The following is a 15,334-nucleotide window of genomic DNA, read 5'->3' as shown; positions in this document are numbered from 1 at the left end:
TAATGGGCCCTCGATGATCAGAGCCTATACCACGGTGCGTCACACTGAGTGACACAATTGATAGCCCTTCGCAATCCACTGGTTGATGTCGCCCAGCCCCCTCCAACTAAGTTTGACCATACTTCAACACTCTTTGGTTCTTTCGGTAAAGTCACGTAGGTATAAAATAAAATAAAATCACGACGTTTCAGGCGCAACACAAGCGTCCGTCATCAGGTGGGACAACCACAGCAAGAAACATACTTCAACACTTTAAGTCAGTGCCTACTGGTGAAGGTGGGCTACAGTAAGCCAGGGCCAGTTTAGATATCACTCGCCGCTGCCGTTAGCCTTGGCTGGGGATTGAACTATGGTTCACCATGTCAGTGGAGCAGTACCGCTAACTGTTGCAACATCGCTCACCAAGACCGTAGCCATGGAGTCAACATTGGGGGGGACCAAATCTTCTAGGGGGTCTGGGATCCCCCCCCCAGAAAAAAAATATCTAAATTTGAAAACTCATTTCCTGCCATTTCCTGCCTAAAATATTTTTAAAAATCACTAATATATGGGATAGACTTTTTATTTACACAATTTGTAACAATAATGTCTAATAGTGTATTGTATTACATTGCTCTGTTTTTTCTTTTTTACCTTTTCTTGTTTCATTGTATGTAATGGCGGAGATTAGGGATTCATAAAGTACAACCATAACCACAATCATATAAACAGAAATGTATGCATTGTTATATGAAGACAAATCCAGATATTGTGGCCAAGGTTTAGCAAATTGTTGTTTTTATTTACATAGCATCGCAATTATAATTTTTTAAAATATTTTTTATAGCAATATATTGGGGGGGACATTTTGAGCATATTTGAATATATATTATAATTGCGGCCTTGCCGCACACAATGCACACTATATGAAACGAACGTACGTACCCATGCATAACATTCAGTCGCCATTGTGTGTAACACCCATTTTTAAACTCATATCTGGCCATGTCAGCATTCAATCATTTACGTGGCCATTTCCAAGAATATGGCCTTTTTAGCAGCACAGAAACAGAGCATCGCGGTTGTGTTTATTTTGAGTGTGAAAGCGTTGCGAGCCGCAGGACGAAGAGAGTTCTGTGCAGGAACAGAATAAAACTCCAATTACAAGCAGTGTCCCACCGCTGTGATATGCGAGCTGTTTGATTTGTAACCTGGCAGTTTAGTCCTTGTGACATAACTTGACACCAGCCCATTGCGGTGTGTCCGATTCAACCTCACGCCTGCTGCTGCTGCTGGATTGCACGCCAGGTGCAGAAACCACTAAGATGTTGCACGGCCTTTTGATCAGAGCTCTGATACATGTTTTAATAGTTTGGTTAAGGCGGGGGTGGGGTTATCGTCGCAGCATTCAAGTTAAAAAGAAATTAGTTCCTCTTTCATGTGAAATATACAGTGATTCAAAGAAAGGTTTTTGAATGTGTGTTTTGCATTTTATCCTACGTACGATAATCGTGCCATTTAGCGCCATCAGTCGGGTCCTGTCAACACTTAATTACATTTAAAAGCACTGAATATTGAACGAAAGAATCGGCGCTGCTTTGCGCTCATTCAGATAGTGACCCTTTTGGGGGAGCAGTGGCCCGAAGCGGTTCGTGAATTGCGCTGCGAACTCAGTCGCAAACTAAGTCACCGTTCTTTTTTGTTAAGGGCAAAGTGTTATTGACGAATGTGTTGAGTTCTTAATAGTTTTTTTCGTTCGTTATTTGTGCTTTGTGCACCCACTGCCAACGCAGCGTCACCAAAGCAATCAGTCACCTGGGTTTGATTCATGACCGTGGCGTCTTTCATTCCAGCAGAGAACTGACTGTAAATTAATGTTATTACATCGTAACAACAACCACACCTGTCTATTAAATAATGAAATGGGGGAATCGGCGCTGCTTTGTGCATTTGCAATTTGTGATTTGATGCCGTTACACGAATACAAAGTGAGGTCACGGGGTGTTTGATATCCACTTTGCAGGTGTGTGTTTTTTTCAATATCTCACAATATAGCCAAACAGGTCAAAACTCCCTCGTGTACACTGGCCCGAAAGGGAAACAGGTTGACCAATTGGGTTGTCAATCCACCACGTAGGTTAGAGATTATGCACAGATTATCAGAAATTCTGCACTGCCTTTGGGAAGGTAACTTATACGCCAGTTAAATCAAGTAAACACAGAGTTCTCCGGTGTGTGTGTGTTTCCAGGTTGTATTGCATTGTTCTTCCACACTCTGAAAGCCTCCACGAGCATCGTTTAAATTCTTAAAGAGGTGAATCGAGTTCTTGAAGAAGCTCCCAGGGCACTGGGCAAACAATGAACGTAGGGCTGTCACCAGTCCTCGTTTTCCCAGGGATAGGCCTATTTTTTTAAAGCATCTGTCCAGGGAAATCTATATGCCTTTCCGGGAACATTAAGATGCTCTGGGGATTTTTTTTGTCAGTTATGTGATGAGAATAATAATAATAATGATCGAAATACACAACTTACAAAAACCCATGGAAATGTACGCCTCCCCTAGGCTGGCATTGCGAGAGATGAATCTTCCCATGATACGTCTTGGTTGTTTTGTACAGCATAAGTGCCAACCCTCATTAGACATTGCTTTGAACAATTACCGTTACAACCCGAATACTCACCGGAAAGATACACGGCGCAATCGCAAAAGTTTTGCGGTAACATCAATGCATTACTATTGTGATCACTCCAAATCAGCTGAGATGCCACCTTAGTCTGGCCTTGTCGGTGCCCTGGAGAGGGACATTATATACATCTGCGATCATGATTATTATCACTTCGAAGAGCTCACAATCACTATAATGTATTGCGTTTAATTTGCGCATGTGTAGCACACGCTATTACATTGTATTTCGTTGAAAAATGCCGAATGCACACTTGTGTACAGCAAATAATCGCGCAGTGCCTTATGTTGGGGGAGGGGGGGGCACAGGCTGAAATCTCGTGCAAAATAATGATTGCATCCTATTTGTGAGCAGCGACTGGTTGACTTAGCTTGCCAAACATAGTTGATTGCCCTTTGAAATTTAATTCGGAGAGGGGTAGTCACTGGGCTTAGGAATTATTTAAATGTACAATTTTTCTGTATAGATAAGAAATGTGCTACAAAAAAAATGACAATCGAGACAGTTGGAGAATGGGCATGGAGGGGCAATAATTTTAGTGTACGGATAAGTGGACAGCTGCCTCTGATGCCCTGACACTCGGCAAAAAAAACTGTAATCAGGCTACAGTATTAAGATTTGTAAGATTTTCGATAGGAGCACAGCAGGGTATCGACCAAGAGAAAATTGGTAAATCTTGACTTATAGCTTTTCGTGACTGCAGGAATTAATATTCTAGAAAATTGGTATTCATAAATCCTCCCCAAAAATCAACTCATACCAAAAATTCCATTTATGTGTGGAAATAAATATGTACAAGGGTAATTGCATCCAGTTTTAAAGTCAAAAACCCACTTAGATGAGTCGGTTGACTCAAGCACTGGCACAAATAAATTTGTCTGCAAGTACTGTAACCATCTGATAATCACTTAAATTTCAATGACTTTCAAATTAATCTCGGGAGCAATGCAGTAACTCTCTCGTTGTCATTCCACTCATGAATATTTGTGATCGTCATGATGAAACTACTCCACTCTCTCGATGTCCTTGCTCAATGATGTCGACGACCATGCCCTTCTTCCATTTAGCACTTTCCATGACATTACTCCAGTGGCGGCTCCTGCAAAATCTCTCAGGGGGGGCAAATGTCTGGATGATTGATAAGGATAAGGTCAACCCATGCAATGGATAAATTAACAGCTTAAGCATGTAAAGGCAACTTCACTTCTTTAATATTAATGAAAAATAAAGTGACTCTTACAATACATCTTGTTTGTTTCTATACTCACTATTAAAACAAACCACTCAAGTTTCTTTTATTAAAGATTCCACTAGGTCGCGACAAATTATATTGTTGGATGAAACGTGCTTACGTATGATGACGTAAGCACGTATGATGACATAAGCACGTTAGGGCGAGCCCTCCCGGAAGCCATAGAGAATGCATTGCAGCGCCCCTGTTCGAAAAAAAACATCTTTGAATGTAAGTCTATGGGACCACTCGGGGCGATTCTCAGCTGGAGGGAAATTGCCCAAAAAGAGGCGGTACTCCACAGAACGTAGCATGACGCTGATTGGACTATATCCAGAGGCACAGTGACGGCTAGCGTGACTCTGTGGTTGAATGACATTGGTGGTGCGTCGCCCAATCGCCCTAATGAAGAAACCGCCCCTGCATTACTCCACAACTTCGCATCAAATACTCCCAGTTGTGTGCCACTGTCTTTAAGGGATACATATGATTTTTACAATGCAAACATTATAATCAGTTTATTGTTTTCTCATTACACGTTCAATAACCTAACTTGTGTCTTTCATATCATTATTTTTGTACCTGGAAGTGCTCCGCTCTCTGCAACTTTGAGATGCGTTATATCATCGGTATACTGTGCTCCTGGTTACATGTACGTTACTTCCCATCCATCTTTCGTATCCATTTGTTTTTTTATCTCCAACGCTACCAAACATCAACAATTTTACAGGTTTCTCATGTCACGACTATGCATGTATGTTGAACTTCTTTCGCACCGTACGTAGCCAACCGTGCTCATTGGACTAGCCAAGTTTCTTCTATTTCGGTGTACAGTCCAGCGTTTGCGCTAATCTGTAATCATATTCTTTCACGACTTAGGCCAATGATTTGATACAGGAAACATACTTATTTTAATTTCTACACCATCGTTTGTATTGTTTCTTGGTTTCAAATCGCTTGTACAACTTTGTCCCGTTGGTACAAACGTAATAATACCAGAGGTGGGACAAAGTCATTGTTATGCAAGTCCAAGTCGAGTCGCAAGTCATCAAATTCATGACTCGAGTCTGACTCGAGTCCAAGTCACATGACTCGAGTCCACATCTCATAGGTGGGACAAAGTCATTGTTATGCAAGTCCAAGTCGAGTCGCAAGTCATCAAATTCATGACTCGAGTCTGACTCGAGTCCAAGTCACATGACTCGAGTCCACATCTCATAGGTGGGACAAAGTCATTGTTATGCAAGTCCAAGTCGAGTCGCAAGTCATCAAATTCATGACTCGAGTCTGACTCGAGTCCAAGTCACATGACTCGAGTCCACACCTCTGAATAATACCATACTTTTCACGTACTGTAAATACTAGATTCTTACATCTAAAATGCAGTGCTCATATCACGAGTGTAAAAATCTATTTTAATCATGGAATATGCCAAGAAATGCCTGCATATTTCTGGCATTGGAAAAGCGCATTGCACACGCAGTCGCACTCAGATCGTAAATGTTGTGGCTTGGCTCTCCAACACACCGGAGTGCTGTACTAGTGACGAATTGTCCACGTTCTGTTTACGTGACAACCCTTAATAGTTGGCTGTGGCGGGTTTTAACGACAAATTTATATTTTTACGCGATCTAACCCCAAAAAAGCCCTTCTAGATTTGAAATTTTCGTGACTGCAAGGATCCATACTCTTTGGTTCTTTCGGTGAAGTCACGTAGGTAGAAAATAAAAATACTAATTTTTTCACCGACGTGACTTTACCGAAAGAACCAAAGAGTATGGACCAAAAAAAACACCTTAATTATGCACACGCAGTGTGTGTTTCTCACGACTGGTGTGGCTTCTGTCCCTTGTACGTGGAACCTCTCGCGAGACAAGCCCTCTGCACACTCTAACCACCACACCCTGTATTACAGTCAAATAAGGTTTCAATAAACGTGGACAATGGCCGGCCTTATTCACAATTGGAATGGCCGATGTGGCCGATGCGGCCATTCCAATTGTGAATGCAGATAACGTGAAAGAATATGCTACGGGAGCGCACAGACTCAATTTGTTTTGTTTTCCTATGTTAACCAGCATTATGGCAGTTTTTAATGCGATTTTAAGTGCTTAGCTAATTACTTTAGACACACAAAGGCATACAAGGGGTCTCTTTTTTTTATTGGAATGCCTTATGCAAACAGAGCAGCAATTGCATTGGTAATATGAAGAGAACCTCTGCCACTGCACTAAACATAAGCCTGTATATATCATAAATGCTTTTCCTTTCAGTAATATATGAGATATATATTTCATATGAAGTAATTACTGATCAGCTATATTGTAGGCACTGTCTCTCTGGCTTCCTGCCTGCCTGTCGACCTGTTTGCCTGCCTGTTTGTAAATGTAGATGTCTGGCTTTGCTATCTGTGTTGGATGGGTTGCATGGCTATCTACGTTATCATTAAAGTAAATTAAATGCAATTTTGCATTTTGCTTAATAATTGTTCGTGTGGGGTAATTGGTGGTAAATAATGAGATTGTATTTTTAACTCAAAACTTCAAAGAAAATGTTCAGTTGTGAAACAGGCTTTTGAAAGGTACATGAGATGAGATCTATTTACAAACTTGGTTTTTATCTTGGGTTGCTAAATGATGTGCATTCTTTTTTCAAAGGAGTTACATAAATGTTTGGCTGAAAGGTAATGGTGAGTGTCTACTAGAAATTAAGGGCACTTATACTGAATGTAGTCTGCATCATTTCTTAAAATTGTTTCAGTTTCCAGCAATTAGCTCATCTGCGTGCATGAATGCAGATGAGGTCATTAGGAGTAGGTATGTGTTTTGAAAGTGTGCGTAATTACATTAGAGCATTTTTATTCATAACAAAGTTTACACAGTAAAGGTTGGTTTTAATGTGTGTATGGTTTTGGAATATACTTGAAGCCTGATTGTTTTGAGACAGACTACTTTAATGTATGCTTGTGCAGTAAGACTAAATAGAGATTAATTTAGCGTAGCATATTTCAGAAAACGTGTGTGCGTGTTTATTAGAACAACGATGTGTCATTGTGTAATTAGTGCATTAGCATGGTTACTGTGTGCATTGTGATCATTATATATGCTTGACATTATGTTTTAAAAAGCTTATTAAAACATTCCAAAATTGCTGCTAAAAATGTGCATATATTAATCATCAGCACAATAGCCGTTAGAATATAAAGTCATCTAAACAATGAATATAATTATTCCCAATGTTAGTGTCACGAAGACCGAAAAAGCACCGTGTACAATTGACAGTACAGGCCTTCAGATTGTCAGCTTATTTCCGTCCATTGAATGTGAATGGACAGTTTCAGAAACCAGGCACAAGTGGAAATTAAAAAGAAAGTGCAGCAAGTGTTGACACGCTCTAAAGTAGCCACTTTAAAAGTTCTTGCGGTGGTGCTGGGGCAATGCTCTGTGGTGGATTCAGCTCGTACAGCGGGGTGGTTCTGCTTTAATGTCCGACGTTTTGCTCCAAAAAGCCGGACGCTTATTCAATTCCTGAAGCAAAAGGATTGAATAAGATGCGCTTCTGCGGCCGTCTGGAATGCTCTTCACTTTCAATATTAATAAGTCACTGAAGCTATGCACTTTTAAATCATCTGAGTTGACATTGAATTGGGTTAGAACTGCATTTTGTTCTTAGTTTTGCAGTCCTTCTCCCGCACCTCCAATTAGCATGGTTGGCTACATATACGGTGCTAAATAAGTTCAACATACATACACAAATAATAACAATAACTTTCAGCCATTTGTCAATACACTACTAGATGAAGGACTTATCATGCAGTGTCAACTCCACTGTTAGTTACGTGGTGTATATCACAGAAATGTAATTTAGTCAGGATGAAAATATATCTGGCATAGTAGCTGTCTATAATATATAGAGAAGTGCATTCATGATGGGTGGAGCAGTCGAGCAGCAGTTGGAGCACTCTGCTCCGAATGCAGCGACTGAATGGAATGTTGATCCCCGCCTGTGGCTAATCAGTGGTGAGTGATGTCTGACCCCGTTATCAACCAACATCGGAAAGTCCTAGATCCAGCAGTGGATTGATAAAGGCTTGGACATTTGTATTGCTATTTATGTTTCGTGTTCTTACAGTGGTGGTATATAAAGATAACATATAACTTGCGGTGCATTGCAATTAAATGAAAAAGCACGATATGGCCGCCTGTCAAAATCCTGGCTCTCGACAGTAATAAAACAATTAACGCGTACGTTTTGCTTGCCAATATGCTGCGATGACATGACCTTGTGGCAAGGGTCTTTGATGCTCATGCAGTCCCCAGAGGAATGTGGTCCAGTGCTGGGTACAATGTGTCCTGACATTAGCAGATGGTGGAGGAGCCATGGGACCATTGTTGACATTGAATGAGCAATGATGTTGTTGGTAATTATAGATATTGCAAAGTCATGAATGTAATTTTGGTGCATGCACGTTTACTACGCAGAAATGCGTATAAACAAAATAAAACTCGATAAGGCTATTCAAAAGTGCAATGCACTTATCATGGGAGGCTGTTTCCAAATCCTGCCACTTGAATACAAAGATCAGGCAGATCAAAAGTATTGCGTGCAGAGGAAGTGAGGGAAAGAAAATGGAAAGCAGGCAGAGTGACGGGGCAAGATCTTGAGGTGGCCTCGGGAGTGCTAGCCTCATCAGGCAGGATGTGAGGATGAATGGCACAGACTTTACTGGGCCAGGTCTTGGGAGGAAAGACGATGGGGAGAGACAGATGGAAACGGAGAGACAGGCTCCCCTGGGCAGTTGTAAAGCAGGGCAGTCCACATAGCCCAAGGACAGACGGTGGGGTAGACGTGTGGGAATAGACTTGAAAAAAAACCAAAGTGAGTCTGAGATGGTGTGCAACAATAAGAAGTGGTATAGCGTTTGTGGCAATCGTCTTAAGAGTGCATGTCAAATAAGACTATGATCTGGGACAATAGATTCAAAGTGACATGTAGGAATAGGGGCAGTGATTGCGAGTGTGACAAGCAAAAATTGAAATAAAAGTCTCGCTTTAGATTGAAATGGAAGTCGTGTCACTCGGGACAAGGCAGTAATGCCACCATGGCAACTTTCTTTGGTGGAAGTCAAAGATCCAGCCCCCAATCGGCTTATGAAAGAGGAAATACAAGGTGCAGGTCGAGATCATATAATAGTTTGAAAAAGTATATATCGTTATTCGATAAATACATTTTAAGCTATTAAACACAATTCATCAATGAGCAAGCACCGATATGTTGTTTGAAATATCATTGAATAAAAATGAGTTTAAAAAATAAAGGACAAAAACTACTTGTTGTGTTTAGTTTGTCCTTCCACGCACCTCCGATGAGCACGATTGGCTACATACGGTGCGAAAGAAGTTCAACATAATAATTGTTTTTTTACCCTTCTATCTGGCAACAAAACTGACACCCTTTTACAAGGAGTCATGTTTGCATAGACCGCAATACCTGCAGTCATAATACAAACAAAAGACATAACTCTGATAATGTGCACTGTCCTTGAAGTTGTTTGGTCCACACCCGAGACAGCTTTCCTTAGAGCCTAGTCTCACATGGGTTGGACCAGATGACGCCAAAAGGCGCACGAGTGCGCCTTTTGGAAAGCTGTCTCGGGTGTGGACCAAACAACTTCAAGGACAGTGCACATTATCAGAGTTATGTCTTTTGTTTGTATTATGACTGCAGGTATTGCGGTCTATGCAAACATGACTCCTTGTAAAAGGGTGTCAGTTTTGTTGCCAGATAGAAGGGTAAAAAAACAATTATCATATTTTTACTGGCAAATGAGGTTCCCATAGTGTAAGTTCAACATACATACACGCATACATAGTGATTCGATTTTCAGTAATTAAAAAAAAGAGAAGGGAATGCCAGCGGCCATTGGCTGGGTGTTTGAGAGGAGTTTTAACACGAGGTTGTCTTGAGGTACGGCTGGCGAGAGAGAGAGAGAGCCAGTGAGAGGGAGTGGGTGATCGGGGAGACATGGCAGACAACTGAGGACAGCCGAGAGCATAATGAAATGGGAGGCGGGCTGCCACCACGCTCCACCACACACACAACATGAAGTGACAGCAATGGGATGGGTAGGGGGGAGGGACGCTTCGTGTCAGAGGCTGTAAGGGGTGGGGAATTCAGGGGTCACAGGAAATTGAGAAGAGAGAGAAGATTGCGGTGAAAGATAGGGAAAAGGGTGAAAGTAAGATAATGCTGCGACGACTGTTCAGGCAGTGGGAGCTTTTTATTGTAGGTTTTTTATATATTGGGATTCAGCGCTTTACTTTAAGTTTTTTTTTTCTAATGTGCAAGATTAGCAATTACGCTGCGGTCATTTAAATGAAGCCATGTAATGCCGCATGTCACAAAATAGATTGATTTCATTTTATATTATATATAGTATGCTTGAAAGATTGCTTCAGATTGATTCACATGGTTCAGTAATTAAGCCCTAGGGTAGGCAGTGCTGTGTGATGGCATCTCACACTGACCATGACAGGCAGGCTAATTGACCGGTGCTGAATTCTGCCACCAATATAGTGAGCAGATAATTTGCATTTCATGTATTAATTTATAAAATGAACCTTCGACATGGCAGAACAGCTTTACAAAAGGCTTCAAGTTGCATGAGGTTTCCCTTCATATTGAACGTTTGGTTTTTATGTCTGAAATATGTGAATAAAACAGCAAATTATTATCAAATGTAAATATTAAATAGCCTCATGTATTCCGTTTTGTAAGTGTGAGAAACGCACATTTAGCGTATGTGTGCGGAAGGGAGATATTCTCCTTTCACAAGTCACATGCCGTCAATCAGGCTTTTAGGACCAATTTCATACAAGATTCCTTTATTACCTCCTGCATATCCGTTTCGCTCTATTGGCATTTTGTGTTGTTGTTGCCAAGGTGCTTCACTGTATTCAGTCAAATTTAAAGTTGCACACTCCTAAAGCTTTATGCACACAGGCATCTGTCTGGGGATTAGACTTCTTTATTGGCCATCCATGAATGTATCTGTGAAGAAACTTTTTTTTACATTAACTTTGAGGGGCGATGGAAAGGTCACAAATCTTTTTTTTGGGAAGCACAGGCAACCCTCAATAATTCAGGATTGCAACTTTAGCTACCATACAGCTCTATCTATTAATCTATTTATTCATGTGTGCATACCGATTTCCTGAATTCTGAGTTTGTTTCTTGCACGTGTTCTAGTCAATGTTTTAAAATGTGGTTTATGAACTGCATACCAACAATGTTGGCATAATACGATAAAATAAACGTAGTGAAAATCTAAATGTGAAGGTATAAGCTTATAAACAAATCTTTATTTACTGGGGAAAAACCTCAACAGTCTCAAAATGGTTTACATAAGGACTCTCTCTCTCTCTCTCTGACCATTTCCTTTATCTGTTATCTTCATATAACGAGAAGTGACAAGAAAAACACATGGGGTTAAACAGGCGACCGAGGACCGGCGACATTACTGGCAATTAAGTGGACGACACAAAAAAAGGGGCACGTGGTACTTCAATAGGACGTCGCTTGAAGGAATGACAACTGAAGGGCAAAAAAAAATATTGATGGAGCATGAGACAGGCTCGAAAACACACATGAAGAAATGACTAAAGAGGAGATGGTATGATGAAAACAGGGAACGTGTGGGAGTGAGATTGATTGCATCTGCACAGGATCATGGGCAGTGGCATTATCATGGAGAGGCCTTCATTCAGGAATGGATATAAAAATGTTGATGATGAATGATAGGCTCTATATATATTTGCTTTATATTTATAGTACAGCTACATGCATGTGCGTCTCTACGGCGTGTACCGCACTTTTATTTTATATATATAGGCGAACGAAGAAGCTGACATCCCATTTTATCATGCCGTGCAAATATGTGAGGGTGCACACTCAATTAAAGGTGACAGTTGTTCTTGCGTGGTGCGCAGCAGAGATGTGCTTATGGTAATCCACCATCATCACTAAATGATGAACTTACCTTTCACTGTAACTCTCTCGTATTCTGCACTGTGAGAAAATACCAGCACTTGTAACAGCCCCATTCCTTTTTTTTTCTCCCCCCCCATCCCCCAATTTGTATTGACACTTTTGTCACGGTCCCCCAAAGAAGCTGCGTGCTTCTTCGTGTAACATGCCCTTCTGCGCGTATTGTTGTGCAGTGGCGACCACAGTAATGCTTTGACCATAGATGGGGCAGGTCCCCCCCCCACCCGTCTGCCCCAAGGGAGGCCTCTAATGGCCCATCTCTGTGGGGTATGGCTTGTGGGCAGGTCCCCTGGTATAGCCCATTAGTTGTGTGCTTGGTTCTTTTTTCAATCGTTTTTCTTTTTTATTATTCTTCCCTTTTTAACGGATACAATGAGCAAATGTATTTAAAGGAACGTCAATAAATAAAGATATAAATTCTGGGCTGTGTTGATATGTCTTTTTAACACCTTAATTAAACATGGGTTTATTCACTTCTGGATGAAGGCCTGTTTAGGGCATCGCTATCTTACATGGCTCTGCCATTCGATAATTGATCTCACTAATGCGCCTTAACTGATCTGAGGTCGACTCAGCCTCAAATGAGTACCGAGTTCAGTGTCTAAGCTTCACCAATAGGGAGACAAAGGTGGCCGGGCGTGGTGCTGGTCGACCACCCCCTCGTGTGCCATGTCAGCCTGTTGATGCAAGTGCTAACAGCACTTGCATCGACAGTCTGTTAAGGCTATGCAGGGAATCTTTGTCTTTGTGTCGTTCTCTTTTTTGGCTGTTGTACCATCAGTCATCATTCTCGCAATATTTGCTGCCCAACACTGCTTATTTTATTTGTATCAGTTAGTATGATGTGTCTTACTCCCATTTCTCTGATGTATCCACTCCTCGTCCCGTCTCTCGGTGAAAATAACTTTTCTTCGGCTTTTGTTCCACTTTATTTGCCATTGTTTCATGTTCATAATCTGTATGTCAAAGCTGGTGATGTGCACTGATTGAGAGCGTTTTATTTGGGTACATTGATTTTCAGTATCAGGTTCAGCTACATTAAACCACTTCATCTTTATCATCTTCACCTGTTTATTTCATAATTTTGATCCCAATCCATCTTCGTTACTTTCTCTTTGTATAGATGTTTTAACTTCATCATTTAAGTTAGGTCCTTGGAACTATTAGTTATTTAATTTTGATTCGCAAAATTGTTGCAGATGACTTTTGTGTTTGTTTAACTGAAAACCATGTTTGCTGCCCTCTTTCTGCGAACCCACGACCTCCTTCATACCAGGCAAGGAAGTTAACATCTCGCCACCGTGGCGCCCAGACAAATGAGACTGAAGTTGCCGGGTTCATGGTGCAGCCGTCGCTCCACCCCACACACACAGCACATTCACAACTGAACTATCCTAGGCATTTGGAGATATGGAAAATATAATGGTAATAACAGGACATGGAATACAACCAAGATGTTAAAAGTGAATTGATGATGCGATAAGTTTTAAAGTTTTACTGTCTCCAAGAATATTTTTCCATGAAACTTGCTTGATATATGTGGGCAGTGCCTTATAACAGAGTGCAAAACAATTTGGATTGATATTGCGTCCAAGTACAACTGCATCTCAAAGTTCATCCATTATTTTTGTGTATGGAAGGAGACCAGAATGGCTGGGGTATGCTTGGACAAATGATAGGAGAATTCCACATAGATACAATAGATTTATCAGCCACTTTTACAAAGGTATATTAAATACAGGTACATATAAATATGGTGGCTTTGAAACCTATTAATGATTTAATCTGAGAACCCAAAAAACCCCATCACTGGCCTTGCATACTGTTGGCCAAATATCTAAATATTGTAGAAACTGCATATTTACTCCATGACAATCGGAGCACGTAGCAGGCAGTAAAATATGGGGTGCGTTACACATGGCAAAAGCTGGAAATGTAAAAAAAACACATTTGGATGGTGGCTTTATCAGGCTTGACAGTTGTATTGTCAGCAACAGTTCCCAAGTTGGTTGCATTGCTTCGTGTGCAGTGGTTGATGTTACGGTAGTGTGCATCTTCAAAAGTTAAACTGTCAAAAATAAAAGCGGCCTTTTAAGGGACTAGCTGGGCAAAGATACAGAGATTGCTTCACACTAATTCTAAACCAGTGCTGAATGCGTTAAATGTGACACAGTTGCAACATAATGCACAGTCCACACATGCACACGCCGGATACAGAGGCGATGAGAAGCATGAGTACACTTGTGAGCGTTATCCACGAAATTACCATGTAGACCTATAAATGCCCTGGTTATCTGTGCATGTTTGGTACACCGTGCATTCCAACATAATGCTCATAGATCGATTGTAAATTGAAGACGATAACATGCTTGTTCAAATAAAAAAATGGATTTTAATGAGGAATGCAAGTGAAACCAGTGCCTATTCGAGGTTACGTGCGCATATATGTGTATTCAAGTGAGCATGTGCCCACATAGGCATGCGCTTGAACATCCATGGATGGGTATGCACTTATGGCTATTTCTACACATACAAGATTCACTGTCGAGTGTGTGGGTGTGGTTACATCTCTAAGTACATGAGCGTGCACGTTTTTTCCCTTCACTTCTACACGCGGGCATACGTGTTTAATTAATTTTTTACTGCTCACTTTGGCGCAAAACTTTGAATTGTCTCGTATCCTTCTGAGATTAGGCAAAATGGTGGGCGGTGTATGACAGAAGATGGTTATTTTTCCCGTGAACCCAGCAGTAACACAATGTCCGACTGGAAAATGTCATGGGATGTTGAAATTGAGCAAACAGTTGGAACATATCCATCACTCTAAAGAGAAGGACAAGTCCATTTTTATGATGCGAACACAAGCGCTGCATGTACTTTTACTTTGCGAAGCACTCTATTGAACTGCATTTCTTTATGTTTTTTATAAAAAAATTGTAATTGAAAAGTAAAATGAAGCTAATGCTCTTAATTTTCCCTATAGGTACACATTGACATATGGTTGATGGTTGGAAACAATAACATTCACGTTTTTTTATTAGATTGCACGTTGGTAACATTGTAATTCTATTTTCACATTGGCAACTCGTTTGGTGTGATTATAACCCTTTAAAACATCGCGTTGGGTGTTGTTAAACCGATTAGAGTGTTAATAACTAAAACAATATTACATTGCACTAAATATCTTGGAAATGTTTGATGCATTTGATATTGTTTGCATCTCACCTTTAATTAAGGTTACAATGCATGTAACCATGCTGTGGAGTAAATTCGTGTACAAATTTATTTCCAGAAATTTCACGAGGCGCTAAATATCCAAGAAAAAGGCATTACTCAAAATGCATGTAGATGTCGGCGTTTGTTTTGTATATTGTATGGCTTCGTGCACAAGTAA

General features: G+C 40.7%; 1 long non-coding RNA gene across 1 annotated transcript in view; it reads left to right on the top strand.

Annotated features, from left to right (window-relative positions):
- LOC144722734 (uncharacterized) overlaps positions 1 to 14,336 on the top strand; it is a 214,610-nt gene extending 200,274 nt beyond the window's left edge. The window contains exon 4 of the long non-coding RNA XR_013586086.1: positions 13,217 to 14,336. This is a non-coding gene — a long non-coding RNA (uncharacterized LOC144722734). The remainder of the gene's footprint in view (positions 1 to 13,216) is intronic.
- Positions 14,337 to 15,334: the final 998 nt, after the last annotated feature.

The sequence above is a fragment of the Lampetra planeri genome, chromosome 15 (assembly GCF_965212315.1).
Source record: "Lampetra planeri chromosome 15, kcLamPlan1.2.h2, whole genome shotgun sequence".
Taxonomy (NCBI): domain Eukaryota; kingdom Metazoa; phylum Chordata; class Hyperoartia; order Petromyzontiformes; family Petromyzontidae; genus Lampetra; species Lampetra planeri.
This window is presented reverse-complemented; position numbering and strand designations above follow the sequence as displayed.